Here is a 14769-nt window from a genome sequence, read left to right as displayed (position 1 = left end):
AAAGTTCCAAAAGTACCTGAGATCGTGAGATCCTGGGATCCCCATTCACCAGCCACAAAAGATAAAACAGGGGGTCCCAGCTCCAAACCGGTGCTCCCTCTGAGCCCTCAGGGTACAAGTAAATTCACACAAGGCCCCTGAGCCCTAGCCCCACCCTCCCACCTGGGATGGGCAAACCGCCACAGGCACCTTTGTTAGTCTAGTTACCCACTTCCTGCCTCTGCCCCCTCCCTTTCCTTCTGCTGGTACCGTGTCTGCAGGGAGGACTACCTCCTAAAGATGACACACACTTCCCCAAGCCTGGGGGAGACCTCACTCCATCAGACTCTCCCTTACTGGAGAGATGTGCACGCCCCACCTCCTTTTCTAATTCCTCTGTCTAGCTGAGGAGGCTGAGAAAGAGACTTCCACTCCCAAGGTCTGCCATCAGGCCCCGCGTTCCCCACACATCCCCACAGTCACCTCACAGCGTTTCTTCCAACACGGGCCTGCTCCTCCCCAGCACAAAACCCCCCAGTGGCTCTGTGGGGCATAACTTTTTTTTGTTTATTTGCCTGTTTAAGCAGTGGAACTTTTTTGTCTGATGAAATCAAGCAGAACTCCATAGACAAGGTGATAAAAGTGGGCCTGTCTTGCCTGAAGCAGAGTGAGGGCCTTGCTTTGAAGCTCCCGGAGTCCCCACAGCTCCTCCTTCTCTAGGGCAGCTCCCTAGAGTGCTTGGAAAGCCCTGTCCTCGAATAAAGTTTAATGTTCCATGCATTCCAGACCTCACATATCAAGATCAAATCTACCTCGGAAGTCCATTCTGCTACACACACACCCTCTCACACACACTCACACATACTCTATACACACACACACCCTACACACACACAGGCACCCACTACCCCACCCCACACACAGAGGCATCCACACTCACACACACAGAGGCAGGCACACACACACACTCTCTCTCTCTCATACACATACACTCTCTCTCTCATACACACACATACACACACACATACACACAGGCACCTCCACCCCACCCCCCACACAGATGAATCTACACTCACACATGCAGGCACACACACACACACACACACACTCACATACACACAAACACTCACCCCCCCACAGGCATTCCTCCACACACACACTCACACACAGACTCATCCCCCCAACACACAAGCACCCCACCACACACGTACTCACATAAACACATACACTCATCCCACGCACAAGTACCCAAACACACAGACACACACACACACACTCACACAGGTATCCACACACATATTCACATACACACCCTATACACACAGGCACCCACACCCATGAACACACACCCACATATACACACATACACAGGAACCAACACCCACACAAATGCACTCATCCAACACACACTCACACACACATTCCCCCTCCCATACACACATTCATACACACACAGGCATCTCCACACTAACACAAACACATACGTCACCCCCACACACTCACCCACACCCATACATGCACACACACACACACGCACACACACACACAGCCTGTGTTCTGAACTATTTTTGCCTTTCCCAAACACCCCATGCTATTTTCTTACTTCGTGCCTTTGTACTTGTGGTTCCCCGTGCTTTGAAATGCTCTCTCTCTCTCTCTCTCTCCCTCTCTCCCTGTCTCTCTCTCTCTTTTGAGACAGGGTTTCCCTCCCTTGCCCAGGCTGGAGTGCAGTGGCACAGTCCCTTTAGACCTCCTGGGCTCAAGCAATCTTCCCACCTCAACCTCCCCAGGAGCTGACACCAAAGGTGTGCACCATCATGCCCAGCTGATTATTTTTTCCTAAAGATGAGGTCTCACTATGTTGCTCAGTCTGGTCTCAAACTCCTGGGCTCAAGCAATCCTCCTGCATTGGCCTCCCAAAGTGCTAGAATTACAGGCATGTGCCACCATGCCCAGTTGGCATGCTCTCTTTTGTCCACCTGCTGAATTCTAACAGCTTCCAAGCCTCAACTCAAATATTACTTTTCTTTTTTTTTCTGCAACCTCTGTTTCACAGGTTCAAGCAATTCTCCTGCCTCGGCCTCCTGAGTAGTTGGGATTACAGGCATTCACCATCATGCCTGGCTAACTTTTGTATGTTTAGTGGAGACAGGGTTTCACCATGTTGTCCAGGTTGTTCTCGATTTCCTGGCCTCAAGTGATCCTCCTGCCTCAGCCTCCCAAAGTGCTGGGTTTATAGGCATGAGCCACTGCAGCTGGCCTAAATATCACCCAGTCTGTGAACACTTCACAATGCTCTTTGCTTCCTTCTCGCCCCAGCCTCCTACAACATTCTATTCAGAGCACAATCATCAATTTAGGCACAGAGATCCATGATTACTGATTAACATGTCAGCCCCACAGTCCCACTGCCTCTCCCATACCTCTGATGAGACTGGGGGTTCATCAAGAGCATAAGCTGTACTTTATTTGTCTGAAAGACCCCAGCACCCAAAATTAGTTAATCAATGTCAACTGGAACATGAAGTGTTAATGCACAGGGTCTCGAATCTGCAAAGGTCTTAGAAACCAGCAAGCTTGCCAGGCACAGTGGTGCACACATGTAATCCCAGCACTTCGGGAGGCTGAGGCGGGTGCATCACCCGAAGTCAGGAGTTCAAGCCAACCTGGCCAACATGGTGAAACCCCATTTTTACTAAAAATACAAAAAATTAGCTGGGCATGGTGGGACGTGCCTGTAATCCCAGCTACTTGGGAGGCTGAGGCAGGAGAATCGCTTGATCTTGGGAGGTTGCAGTGAGCCAAGATGTCGCCTTTGTACTCCAGCTTGGGCAACAAGAATTGAAACTCCATCTCAAAAGAAGAGAAAGAAACCAGTAGGCTAGGTGCTGTGGCTCATGCCTGTAATCCCAGCACTTTGGGAGGCTGAGGTGGACGGATCACAAGGTCAAGAGTTCATGACCAGCCTGGCCAATATTGTGAAACCCTGTCTCTACTAAAAATACAAAAATTAGCCGGGCATGGTGGTAGATGCCTGTAATCCCAGCTATTCGGGAGGGTGAGGCAGGAGAATTGCTTGAACCTTGGAGGTAGATGTTGTGGTGAACCAAGATGGTGTCACTGCACTCCAGCCTGGTGACAGAGAGAAACTCTGTCTCAAAAAAAAAAAGGAAAAACCAGCAAGCCTAATCTCCGATGTATTTTTTGTTGATTTATTTTTGAGATAGACTCTCACTCTCTTGCCCAGACTGTAGTGCAATGACCCAATCCTAACTTACTGGAATCTCAAACTCCTGGGTTCAAGTAAACCCAGGCCGTAACTCAGCCTCCTGGGTAGCTGGCACCATCACACCCAGGTGATTTTTTATTTATTCTAGAGATGGGGGTCATGCTATGTTGCCCGGACTGGTCTTGAACTCCTGGCCTCAAGTGATTCTTCCTCCTTGGCCTCCCAAAGTGCTGGGATTACAGGCATGAGCTGCCATGCCTGGCTAAACCTCTGATTTTAGATGAGCAAACTGAGGCCCACAGAGGCATGCGTAAAGTCACATAACCTATCTGGGGTAGAGTAAAGCCGGAGTTGCTGGCCAGGTGTGGTGGCTCACATCTGTAATCCCAGCACTTTGGGAGACTGAAGAAGTAGGATCATTTAAACTCAGGAGTTCCAGACTAGCCTGCGCAACATAGTGAAACCTCATCTCTAGAAAAAAAAATTTAAAAGGCCGGGTGCGGTGGCTCAAACCTGTAATCCCAGCACTTTGGGAGGCCGAGGCGGGTGGATCACAAGGTCAAGAGATCGAGACCATCCTGGTCAACACGGTGAAACCCCGTCTCTACTAAAAATACAAAAAATCAGCTGGGCATGGCTGCGCGTGCCTGTAATCCCAGCTACTCAGGAGGCTGAGGCAGGAGAATTGCCTGAACCCAGGAGGCGGAGGTTGTGGTGAGCCGAGATCGTGCCATTGCACTCTAGCCTGGGTAACAAGAGCGAAACTCCGTCCCAAAAAAAAAAAATTAAAAATTAGCCAGGTGTGGTGGTGCATGCCTGTAGTCCCAGCTGCTTGGGAGGCTGAGGCAGAAAGATCACTTGAGCCTAGGACTTCAAGGCTGCAATGAGCTATGATTGTGCCACTACACTCCAGCCTGGGTGACAAAAAAAAAAAGCAGGCCGGGCACAATGGCTAATGCCAGTAATCCCAGAACTTTGGGAGGCCATGGCAGGTGGACCACCTGAGGTCAGGGGTTCAACACCAGCCTGACCAACATGGAGAAACACTGTCTCTACTAAAAATACAAAATTAGCCGGGCGTGGTGGCACATGCCTGTAATCCCAGCTACTCGGGGGGCTAAGAAAGGAGACTTTCTTGAACCCAGGAGGCAGAGGTTGTGGTGAGCTGAGATCGTGCAATGGCACGATCTCAGCTCCCCCCTGATAAAAAAAAATAAACCCCATCTTCAGAAGAAAAAGGAAAAAAAAAAAGCAAGCAGGCTGGGCACAGTGGCTCATGCCTGTAATACCAGCATTTTGGGAGGCCAAGGTGGGTAGAACACTTGGGGTCAGAAGTTCGAGACCAGCCTGGCCAACATGGTGAAACCCCCTTCTCTACTAAAAATACAAAATAATAATAATAATTAGCTGGTATTGTGGCATACACCCGTAATCCCAGCTACTTGGGAGGCTCAGGTAGGAGAATCGCTTGAACCCAGGAGGTGGAGGTTGCAGTGAGCCGAGATCCTGCCACTTCCACTACACTCTGTACCCCAACCTGGGTGACAGAGACTCCGTCTAAAAAAAGAAATCGAATTCATGCTGGGTGTAAGCGGAGGCGGAGAGCAGTGGAAGTTTCTCATTAGCAAAAATCAGAAGACTGGCCCCAAAGTTAAAGAGACCTAAGTTCAAACAGTGGTTTTGACACTTACTGTATGGCTTTGCTGAAATCATTCCTCCTAAGCCTCACTTTTCCTTTCTGTCAAATGGGCTCTTCATCCATTTATTGTAAGCTCCATAAATGTTAGCTTAGTTTAGTGCTTAGAAACACTTTCTCCAGTGCATATTCTGTCTACTGACTCCTGCTTTGGAAAGTGGGAGAACGGGACTGGATAATTAATCTCCTTTGCTTTAGACTTTCCTTCTTTTCTTTCTTCTTTCTTTCTTTCTTTCTTTTCTCTTTCTTTCTTTCTCTTTCTTCTTTCTTTCTCTCTCTCTCTCTTTCTTTTTTTTATAGACAGAATCTCGGCCAGGCATGGTGGCTTATGCCTATAATCCCAGCACTTTGTCTTATTTTTTTTTTTTAGAGACGGGGTTTCACCCTGTTGGCCAGGCTGGTCTTGAACTCCTGACCTTAGGGGATCCACCCACCTTGGCCTCCCAAAGTGCTGGGATTACAGGCGTGAGCCACCTCACCTGGCCAATCCCAGCACTTTGGAAGGCAGAGGCAGGCAGATCACAAGGTCAGGAGTTCCAAACCAGCCTGGCCAACATGGTGAAACCCCGTCTATACTAAACATACAAAAGTTAGTGGGACGTGGTGGTGTGTGCCTTAATCCCAGCTACTCAGGAGGCTGAGTCAAGAGAATTGTTTGAACCTGGGAAAAGATGTAGTGAGCATCCTGTTGTTTTTGATATTCATAGAGCCTTGGGAAACCACAGGTTGGTTGTGTTGTAAAGAGAATATCAACATCAGATGGAATGTGGACTTAGACCAGTAAGGTCCCTTCCACGATTGACATTCTTGGAGGCTTTAGCAAAAGGCAAGAGAAAGATTGTAAAGGTTTGAGGTTAAGAAGAGGGAATGTATAGGAAGAAGGGAGAGCTGGAGAAGAAGAAGGAGGAGAAGGTGAAGGAAAGTGAGGGGGAGAGGGAGGGGATGGGAGAGGAGGGGGACGGGGAGAAGGAGGAGAAGGAAAGGGTATAGTAGCTCAGGCCTGTAATCCCAGCACTTTTGGAGGCTGAGGCAGGAGGATTTCTTGAGTCCAGGAATTAGAGATCAGCCTGGGTAACATAGTGAGGTCTTATCGCTATAAAAAATTTAAAAATAGGCCGGGTGCGGTGGCTCACGCCTGTAATCCAAGCACTTTGGAGGCCAAGGCAGGCAGATCACCTGAGGTCAGGAGTTCAAGACCAGCCTGACCAACATGATGAAACCCCATCTTAAAAAAAAAAAAAAAAGAAAGAAAGAAAAATTAGCAGGGCAAGGCCGGGCATTACAGGTGGCTCACACCTGTAATCCCAGCACTTTGGGAGGCTGAGGAGGGTGGTTCAGGAATTCAAGACCAGCCTGGCCAACATGGTGAAACCCCGTCTCTACTAAAAATACAAAATTTAGCCAGGTGTGGTGGTGGGTGCCTGTAATCCCAGCTACTCGGGAGGCTGAGGCAGAGATTTGCTTGAACCCAGGAGGTGGAGATTGCAGTGAGCCAAGATTGTGCCACTGCACTCCAGCCTGGGCAACAGAGCGAGACTCCATCTCAAAAAAAAAAAAAAAAATTAGCAGGGCATGGTGGTGCACCCCTGTAGTCCTGGCTACTCGGGAGGCTGAAGGGGGAGGATCACTTGAGCCTGGGAGGTTAAGGCTGCAGTGAGCCGTGAACATACCACTGCACTCCAGCCTGGATGACAGAGGAAGAGGGAGACACCCTGTCTCAAAACAAGGCTGGGTGCTGTGGCTCATGTCTGTAATCCCTTTGGGAGACCCAGGCAGGAGAATTGCCAGGAATTTGAGACCAGCCTGGGCAACATAGCAAGACTCAGTCTCTATTTAAAGGAAAAAAAAGAAGAGGAAGAGGAAGAAGAAGAAGAAAGAAGAAAGAAGAAAGAGGAGGCGGCAGAAGAGAAGGGTAAACTAGAGTGCAACAGAGAGAACAGGGCAGTAGAAGGGGCAGAAGGAATCTAGATTGGAGATTATAGGGCTGGAAGCTGGTCCCTGGTCCAGGCTGCGGTCAGGTGGGGAGGGAAAAGGAGCCACAAGGCCTTGGGCTGGGATCCAGGAGAGCATGCAAAGCAGGTCCTATATCCTGGACTGAATTTAGAACCAGAAAGTCCCTGACTTAAGACTGGGCCAAGGGCCGGGCGCGGTCCTCCAGCCTGTAATCCCAGCACTTTGGGATGCCGAGGCAGATGGATCACAAAGTCAGGAGTTTGAGACCAGCCTAACCAATATGGTGAAACTCCATCTCTACTAAAAATACAAAAAAAATTAGCTGGGCATGTGTGGCGCCCCCCTGTAATCCCAGCTACTTGGGAGGCTGAGGCAGGAGAATCGCTTGAAGCCGGGAGGTGGAGGTTGCAGTGAGCCAAGGCCACTGCACTCCAGCCTGGGTGACAGAGCAAGACAGCAAGACTCCATCTCAAAAAAAAAAAAAAAAAAAAAAAAAAAAAACTGGGCCAAAAGTGAGAAAAAGTAAGGCAATGTTAAATTAAGATGAGAGGAACTCTAGCTTTTCAGGGTACCTGACCCCTGCTGTTTCCTTCATGGGCCCCCAGCTGCAGGCGACAGATCTTGCCCTCTATAAGCATGTGAGCTGTGGAGGATAGGGCCTGGCAGCAATCGTAAGACCACAGAATCTGGCAATGCCAGAAAATTTGGTGATCAGACAGTCCCAGCCTGAAGTTTACATGCTCCCAGGAAGTCCCAGACTAGTGCCAGAGGCCTCTACATTATTTCAATATTTCAAAAATCTGAAAGGAAATTGTACTATACTTTGTTTCTTATTTTGACAAATTGTATTATTTATTTCTTCAATGCATACTTAATTAAATCTCTGATTACGATTTATTTTTGTCTTTTTTTTTTAATAAGACGGGGTTTCACCATGTTGGTCAGGCTGCTCTTGAACTCCCGACCTCAGGTGATCCGCCCGCCTTGGCCTCCAAAGTGCTTGAATTACAGGTGTGAGCCACCACGCCCGGCCTATTTTTGTCTTTTGAGACAAAGTCTCACTCTGTCGCCCAGGCTGAAGTACAGTGGCGCCATCTCGACTCACTGCAACCTCAGCCTACCAGGTTCAAGCGATTGCCTACCTCAGCCTCCTGAGCAGCTAGGATTACAGGAATGTGGCACCATGCCCAGCTAATTTTTGCATTTCTTTTTTTTTTTTGAGACAGAGTTTCACCCTTGTTGCCCAGGCTGGAGTGCAATGGCACGATCTCCGCTCACTGCAACCTCCACCTCTCGGGTTCAAGCGATTCTCCTGCCTCAGCCTCCTTAGTAGCTGGGATTATAGGCATGTGCCACCATGCCCGGCTAAATTTGTATTTTTAGTAGAGACTGGGTTTCTCCATATTGGTCAGGCTGCTCTCAAACTCCTGACCTCAGGTGATCTGCCCACCTTGGCCTCCCAAAGTGCTGGGATTACAGGCATGAGCCATCCCACTCGGCTAATTTTTTTGCTGTCGTTCATTTTGAGATGGAGTCTCACTCTGTCACCCAGGCTGGAGAGCAATGGCGTGGTCTCGGCTCACTGCAACCTCCGCCTCCCAGGTTTAAGCGATTCTCTTGCCTCAGCCTCCTGAGTAGCTGGAACTACAGGTATGCACCACCACACCCAGCTAATTTTTGTAGTTTTAGTAGATATGGCATTTCACCATGTTGGCCAAGCTGGTCTCGAATTCCTGACCTCATCATCTGCCTGCCTCAGCCCCCCAAAGTTCTGGGATTATAGGCATGAGTCATCTCGCCCAGCCAACTGGTCAATTTTTGTATTTTTAGTAGAGATGGGCTTTCACCATGTTTTCCTGACCTTAGGTGATCCACCTGCCTCGGCCTCCCGAACTGCTAGGATTACAAACGGGAGCCACTGTGCCTGGCCAAATCTTTGATTGAAATTTAAACTTGAGGCCAGGTACGGTGACTCACACCTGTAATCTCAGCACATTGGGAGGGTGAGGAGAGAGGATCACTTGTGCCAGGAGTTTGAGACTAGCCTGGGCAATGTGGTGAGACCAGCCTGGGCAATGTGGTGAGACCCTTTCTCTGTTAAAAAAAATTTTTTAACATGAAAACAAGAAAATTGGCATCTAAATGAGGTAACTTAGTGGGTAAAAACTTTAAAATCATGAGATCCATGGGGGGAAGAGGGAGTGTAGAACAGAGAATGGCAAACGACACCTTGTCTTCATGAGAGTTTAGGAAACACTAATACGACTCACCAGCCTCATTTTAAAGATGGAGAAGCCGGAGAAAAAGAGAGGTTAAGTGATTGTCCCGATAACATACTGAGGTTCCTGGCAGACGCAAAATTCAAATCAAAACCTTACATCCTTTTTTATTTTAGATGAGGTCTCACTATATTGTCCTGGCTGGTCTCCAACTCCTGGGCTCAAGTGCTCCTCTCACCTCAGCCTCCCAATAGCTGGAACTGCTGCACATGCTTGGCTTGGCTCCTACATCCTTTTTTTTTTGACGTGGAGTCTTGCTCTGTAGGCTGCAGTGGCACGATCATTGGCTCACTGCAGCCTCTGCCTCCTGGGTTCAAGTGATTCTTTGCCTCAGCCTCCCGAGTAGCTGGGATAACAGGTGTGCGTCATCATGCCTTTTTTTTTTTTTTTTGTATTTTTATTTTTGTGTTTAGTATTTATTTTGTATTTAGTATTTGTATTTTGTATTTTTAGTAGAGACAAGGTTTCGCCATCTTGGCCAGGCTGGTCTTGAACTCCTGACCTCGTGATCCACCCGCCTTGGCCTCCTAACGTGCTGGGATTACAGGTGTGAGCCACTGCACCTGGCCGGCTCCTACATCCTTTATCAAGATCCTCTCCTATATCTTTCACTCCCTGGGAAGTCTAAGGGTGGAGAGCCAGGGCAGAGAGGTCTCGGAGAATGTGAGACAGGAAGGCAGGTCTGACAGGGCAGGGTCCATTTCCCATAAAAAATGTGACCCCTGTGTTGTTAACAAAGGCTTTTCTCTCCAAGACAATCCTCCCTCTACCCAGAATGCATGTTACTGGGTATATATTCACCTGACTGGTGAATGCAAGTCTCTGCATATGAAAGCATACGAAGTGAGCACTGTGATTAGGGGTGCATATCTGTGGGTTTGTGGGAGTCTGTGTGTGCAGAGGGATATATAACAGAATGAGATCATTATAGCAGCGATTGTCCCTATGTAATTGTGAGGTCACATAGGCACACATCTGTTTATACAAAATGTGGGTCTCATTCCCATCCTTTCCAGTCTTTTTTTTTTTTTTTTTGAGACCGGGTCTAGCTCTGTCGCCCAGGCTGGAGTGCAGTGCAGTGGCACTGTCTCAGCCCACTGCAAACTCTGCCTCCCAGGCTCAAAGGATCCTCTTACCTCAGCCTTCTGAGTAGTAGGGACTACAGGCCCATGCCCCCAAGCCTGACTAATTTTTATACTTTTTGTAAGGATGGGGTTTCACCATGTTGGCCAGATTGGTCTTGAACTCCTGGGCTCAAGCAACCTGCCACCTTGGACTCCCAAAGTGCTGGGATTATAGGTGTGAGTCACTGTGCCCAGCCTTTTATTTTTATTTTTTTGTAGAGACAAGGTTTCACCATGTTGCCCAGGCTGGTCTCAAATTCATGGGCTCAAGCAGTCCTCCCACCTCAGACTCCAAAATTGTTGGGATTGTAGGCATGAACCTCCATGCCCAGCCTAATTTTTATTTTATTTTAATTAATTTATTTATTTATTTTGAGATGGAGTTTCACTCTTTGTTGCCCAGGCTGGAGTACAGTGATGCGATCTCAGTTCACTGCAACCTCTGCCTCCCGGGTTCAAGTGATTCTCCTGTCTCAGCCTCCCAAGTAGCTGGGACTACAGGCATGTACCACCATGCCCAGATAATTTTTGTATTTTTGGTAGGAGGGTTTCTTTTTTTTTTCTTTTAAAGATGGGGTTTCACCATGTTGGTCAGGCTGGTCTTGAACTCCCGACCTCAGGTGATCTGCCCGCCTTGGCCTCCAAAGTGCTTGGATTACAGGCATGAGCCACCATGCCCGGCCTAATTTTTGTATTTTTAGTAGAGATGGGGTTTCACCATATTGGTCAGGCTGGCTTCGAACTTCTGACCTCAGGTGATACGGCCACATCAGCCTCCCAAAGTGCTGGGATTACAGGCATGAGCCACCGTGCCCAGCCTATTTATTTATTTTGAAACAGAGTCATGCTCTGTCTCCCAGGTTGGAGCGCAGTGGCACAATCGTGGCTCACTGCAACCTCCGCCTCCCGGGTTCAAGCAATTCTCCTGTCTCAACCTCCCAAGCAGCTAGGATTACAGGCGCACACCACCACGCCCGATAATTTTTATTATTTTTAGTAGAGATGGGATTTCACCATGTTGGCCAGGCTAGCCTCGAACTCTTGACCTCAGGTGACCTGCCCTCCTTGGCATCCCAAAGTGATGGGATGACAGGCATGAGCCACTGCACCTGGCCGGTGGCCTTTTTAAATCAGCATAAAATGCTCTGTGGAACACTGGCAGCCTTGAGTTTGACCGAGAACTTTACAGGCCCTAGTCAGAGGCAGCCTCAAATCTACAAAATTCTTACTCCTGACCTTGGATTCCTAAATTGGGAGAAAAGAGTGTCCTGTTTCATTCACCCCAGAATCTGCCCTCATTGCTGGTTCTGGGAGCCCTGGGGATTCCTTTCATCTGTTTTTCTTTTTCCACTTTTTTCAGACAATGAGAAATTTATATTAAGCTTTAATTTTGATTTTCTTTTTACTGACCTCATTTATTAACCTGGTTAGATTATGTTGGCTACTCAGCAATCTTTTGTCAAACTAAGACCAGAAGGAGTCTGGGTGTGGTGGCTCACACTTGTAATCCTAGCACTTTGGGAGGCTGAGGCAGGAGGACTCCTTGAGCCCTAGAGTTCAAACCTAGCCTGGGCAACATGGCAAAACCCCATCTCTACAAAAAATACAAAAATTAGCCAGGTGTGGTAGCATGTGTCTGTAGTCTCAGCTACTCGGGAGGCTGAAGTGGGAAAATCACTTGAGCCTGGGAGGCAGAGGTTGCAGTGAGCCATAGTTGTGCCACTGCACTCCAGCCGGGGTGAAAGAACAAGACCCTGTCTAAAATATATACATATAAAATTAGCTGGGCGTGGCCAGGCACGGTGGTTTACACCTGTAATCCCAACATTTGGGAGGTCAAGGCGAGTGGATCACTTGAGGTCTAGATTTGAAGACCAGCCTGGCCAACATGGTGAAACCCTGTCTCTACTAAAAATACAAAAATTAGATTGGATGTGGTGGCTCGCGCCTGTAATCCCAGCACTTTGGGAGGCCAAGGCGGGCGGATCACAAGGTCAGGAGTTTGAGACCAGTCTGGCCAGCATAGTGAAACTCTGTGTCTACTAAAACTACAAAAAATTAGCTGGGCATGGTGGCATACCAGGCTCAGGCAGGATAATTGCTTGAACCCAGGAGGCAGAGGTTGCAGTGAACCAAGATCATGCCACTGCACTCCAGCCTGGGCAACAGTGCAAGACTTCATTATAAAAAAAAAAAAAAATACAAAAATTAGCTGGGTGTGGTGGCGAATACCTGTAATCCCAGGTACTCAGGAGTCTGAGGCAGGAGAATCTCTTGAACTGGGGAGGTGGAGATTTCGCCACTGCCCTCCAGCCTGGGTCACAGAACAAGACTCTGTCTCTCAAAAAAAAAAAAAAGAAAAGAAAAAGAAAAAGAAAAAGACTCTGTCTCAATAATAATAATAACAATAATAATAATAATTAGCTGGGCATGATGGCGTGTGCCTGTAGTTGTAGCTACTCAGGAGGCTGAAGTGGGAGGATCGCCTGAGCCCAGGAAGTCAAGGCTGCAGTGAACCTTGATCATACCACTACATACCAGCGTGGGTGACAGTGAGACCCTGTCTCAAAAAAATAAATAATTAAATTTAATTTAAAAATTTGTAAGTGGGCTGGGCACAGTGGCTCCCGCCTATAATCCCAGCACTTTGGGAGGCCGAGACAGGCGGATCATGAGATCAGGATATCGAGACCATCCTGGCTATGGCGAAACCCAGTCTCTACTAAAATACAAAAAATTAGCCGGGTGTGGTGGCACACGCCTGTAGTCCCAGCTACTCAGGAGGCTGAGGCAGGGGAATCGATTGAATCTGGGAGACAGAGGTTGCAGTGAGCGGAGATCGTGCCACTGCACTCCAGCCTGGCAACAGACAGAGCAAGACTCCGTTTCAAAAAAGAAAAAAATTTGTAAGTTAAGATTTTTCTCCCCCAACTATAGACCTATTGATTTATGAACATTCTGTCCAAAATGTGTGCCAGGTTCTTGCCTGAGTTTCTTGGGCCAGTGCTTCACATCAGGAACAGGCCGGTGGCTGGATGCGATGGCCTGTAATCTCAGCATTTTGAAGCCAAAGTGGAAGGATCACTTCAGGCCAGGAGTTCAAGACTAGCCTGGGCAATATGGTGAGACCCCCCCCATCTCTACAAAAAGTACAAAATGTAACCAGGTGTGGTGGTGCATGCCTGTAGTCCAACTACTCGGGAGGCTGAGGTGGAAGGATCACTCGAGCCCAGGATGTTGAGGTTGCAGTGACCCAATATTGTACTCTAGCCTGGGGGATAGAGCAAGAACCTGTCTCAAACAAAACAAAACAAGCAGCCGGGCGCGGTGGCTCAAGCCTGTAATCCCAGCACTTTGGGAGGCCGAGGCGGGTGGATCACAAGGTCAAGAGATCGAGACCATCCTGGTCAACACGGTGAAACCCCGTCTCTACTAAAAATACAAAAAAAAAAAAATTAGCTGGGCATGGTGGCGCGTGCCTGTAATCCCAGCTACTCAGGAGGCTGAGGCAGGAGAATTGCCTGAACCCAAGAGGCGGAGGTTGCGGTGAGCCGAGATCGCGCCATTGCACTCCAGCCTGGGTAACAAGAGCGAAACTCCATCCCCAAAAAAAACAAAAAACAAGCAAAGCAAAACAAAAAACATCAGGCAAGACTATATACTTCCTTCGGGGGTCATTTTTATAGTTCAGTTTCTCTGAACATGTAGAGCACAAAAAGAAAAAAAAACCACATAAGCAGGCTATTCTATGCTGACCGTTGTGCTCTAGACCAACCTGGTGGCAAAATCTCTCAGAAATCATTTAAAATGGCTGAGCCTGGCCTGGAGGCTCACGCCTGTAATCCTAGGCCCTACGTGGGAAAATCACTTGAGCTCAGGAGTTCGAGACCAGCCTGGGCAACGTAATAAGACCTAGTCTCTAAAGATAAAAATAAAAGCAAAATTTAAAAAAAAAAGAAAGAAAACATTTAAAGCATTTTCTTGGCCTTTGCTCCTGATGCAGACATGATTAATGACAAAGCGGCCCATGTTTAATAAAGAGCCTTAGCTATGCATGCCCACATAGAACCCTCATCACAATATCAAGCATCAGGGTTAGCAGGCATGGTAAATTATTTATTTATTTATTTATTTATTTATTTTTTGAGACGGAGTTTCGCTCTTGTTACCCAGGCTAGAGTGCAATGGCGCGATCTTAGCTCACCACAACCTCCGCCTCCTGGGTTCAGGCAATTCTCCTGCCCCAGCCTCCTGAGTCGCTGGGATTACAGGCACGAGCCACCATGCCCAGCTAATTTTTTGTATTTTTAGTAGAGACGGGGTTTCACCGTGTTGACCAGGATGGTCTCGATCTCTTGACCTCGTGATCCACCCGCCTCGGCCTCCCACAGTGCTGGGATTACAGGCTTGAGCCACCGTGCCTGGCCTATTTCTTTATTTTCTTTCCTTCTTTCTTTCTTTCTTTCTTTCTTTCTTTCTTTCTTTCTTTCTTTCTTTCTTTCTTTCTTT

General features: G+C 48.0%; 1 protein-coding gene across 3 annotated transcripts in view; it reads right to left on the bottom strand.

The window, feature by feature from the left end:
* Positions 1 to 14769, bottom strand: part of LCK (LCK proto-oncogene, Src family tyrosine kinase) — a 35439-nt gene that overhangs the window by 11322 nt on the left and 9348 nt on the right. Inside the window, exon 1 of one of the 3 annotated variants that reach the window (XM_032246752.1) lies at positions 17 to 125. The exons of the other annotated variants lie outside the window; for them this stretch is intronic. The gene's annotated coding sequence lies outside the window, so the exon portion shown is untranslated. Of the gene's footprint in view, positions 1 to 16; positions 126 to 14769 lie in introns of those variants that run through there. 3 annotated transcript variants of the gene reach the window in all.

Source organism: Sapajus apella, unplaced genomic scaffold (genome assembly GCF_009761245.1).
Source record: "Sapajus apella isolate SASKATOON/1434 unplaced genomic scaffold, GSC_monkey_1.0 scaffold62, whole genome shotgun sequence".
Taxonomy (NCBI): domain Eukaryota; kingdom Metazoa; phylum Chordata; class Mammalia; order Primates; family Cebidae; genus Sapajus; species Sapajus apella.
Note: the sequence above shows the minus strand (reverse complement) of the source record. Positions and strands in the feature narration are given on the sequence as shown.